Below are 2,575 nucleotides of genomic sequence, written 5' to 3' on the forward strand. Positions count from 1 at the left end.
AAGTCTTAACCATTATATCCATTGGCCCTCAATAAAGCTTGTTAATGCAGTACCAGGGTCATGGTGCTAGTTTAAACATGTCGTAGCTTTGTTATATCTCCTTCACCAATATTCTTCATTGTTTCATCGACTATAGATTTATATATTTCTGTTAAATACCTAGCTATTTTCGAAATTCCACAAGTTTCCCTCTATTTGTTTGGTCATTATTCAAACTTCGCAATCATACATAAGACTGTAAGAGTCAGTTATATATAGATGCATACATTCTTATTTTTGTTTTTCTAGATAACGTTTTTGATGTTAAGAACTGTACTATGAACAAGTCATAGATTAGGACGGTTAGGTTTGGTAGATCAGAACATGTAAAGACTGTGTTTGTCCAGATTCAAACATTTTCTATTGTGGAACCAGGTTAATGTTAGCTTTGAGGCTTTGAAGCACTATAATAAGTATTATTTTATTATTTTAATAGTACATACCAAGTGGTGCATTTAATGTAAAACACTTATTATTTCAAAAGTTACTAATGATTTTATAAATATTTTTTTTTTTTTAGAAAATTGTTAGTCATAAAAAATATGGTTTTTTATTTTTATTACTGTTAGTTGGAACGATATCATACATTTTTAATTTCATACTCTGAAACAGAATTCCAAAAAAGTATTGTGATTTGGAAATAGGAACTAAAAATGTATGTCTCCATTAAAAATTTAAAAACTTAAAAAATTATATGAATTTAGTTTAATAACAAATATAATTTTCCTTAAAAACTGTTATCTTATTGCGCCGAAAATCAATGTATTTATTTGACTGTTTAGAATAGGTATATATAGCGAAAAAAGTTATGGTGGTAATATGTTTATCGTGTGTTGAAAAAAATAATAAAAATGTGGTAGAAAAAAATTGTTAAAGAAAAGTAAATTCTTCATTTTCCTAAATAGAAAATTGATTTTTCTCTGGAAAATATATAGGTACAGATTAGAAACGTAGTGGTAATGATTGGTTCGAATTATAGTACAGTTATAATAGTAAAAAAAACTTTAATATTTTGATATTGGGGTGACAGTGTAAACCACCTGAGCTCAAATTTAACATACACATAACAGTCATAACAATGACCCACTCGATACCTAATAATGTACAGCAGAGCGGTATCTATACTTGCCTACCTTTTTTTAACCATACTTCCATGTAAAGTATATCATTATAAGTTATAATAATTATTTAGTCGATACTTACTCTTATTATTTCTTTATAAGTTTTTAGGTACTTGAATACTTCTATTGTACTCATATAATCTAAATTTGTATGTGTATAATTTTGAAATTTTCACATTAGTTAGTTTGACTTATCCTTGCCTCGTTTATTAGAATTTATATATATTTATATATAATTAATATATTCTATATTAACGAGGGAGTCCCACTTTCCCACTTATTTAGATAATTATTATTTATTAGTAATTTTATTTGTACTAGTTGCCATTTATACAGTATACAATAAATTATATAGTTTTTGTTTTAGTTTCTATTGAAAAATTGATATCTAATATTACGAAATTAATGTATTAATTATTTCATTATATCGACGAAGTTAGATATAAATTTAAATTCATATTCATATACAAACATTTTATCGTAAATCTAAGTAATTTTGTTTACTTACTTTAAATAATATTTATTTATCAATTTGATTCAATTCAATTAATTCAATTTTTTTTTTTATTAACTTGAAATAATTTTTATGTAATTAATTATAAACTAATAGTTTTAATGAAATTCATAATTAATTGAAGCAAACTCGAATTTCAAGATATCAATGTAATACAAATTTAGATTTTAAGAAATGTTTTTTCTAAGTATTGTACATATTAATATATCGGTATACTTGAATACTACAATACTTTGAATTAAATTATGATTTATGGACATTAGTAATTTATATTACAAAATAACAAAACCACACTATTTATTAGTTATTCTATAATTTTGTTAAACTTTACACTGTCACAAGAAATTATATAAAATCTAAAATTGATACTAGCAGGTTAGGTTAAGTAGGTATAGGTCTAAATAAATAATAATAGATACATAGCAGCTATAAATTTTAAATCTTATATGATATTAATTTTTATGAGATTGAAAACTAAATTAAAACATTTTAATTTGATTTAATAGTGGAAGATTATTTATATTATCAAATACCATATATTATCTTATTGTGATTTAAAGTAGATAAATTCGTGTATAATAATTAAAGAAAGACGTAGTTTAAATTATAATCAAATCTGAATACCTATAGTTTTGACCTCTTAGAAGTTACTTAATATTTTGTCTACACTGAATATCCGAATATCGGAGTAAAATAAAATAAAAATTAAAGCATGACAACCATTGGAATGACCCTATTCCTAGTAAGAAAAATGGCGAGTCGCAGACCTTGAACACATGCGCACATGAACTCAGAACGCGCGCGCGCGCGCTAGGGAATTCGATTGTAGAGTAGAGGAAACTGGTTCTGGTTTGTGACCAACAAAACTCCGCCGGCATAGTACACGAGCTACTAGCTAGTA

Source organism: Rhopalosiphum maidis, chromosome 2, assembly GCF_003676215.2.
Source record: "Rhopalosiphum maidis isolate BTI-1 chromosome 2, ASM367621v3, whole genome shotgun sequence".
In the NCBI taxonomy this organism is placed as follows: Eukaryota; Metazoa; Arthropoda; class Insecta; order Hemiptera; family Aphididae; genus Rhopalosiphum; species Rhopalosiphum maidis.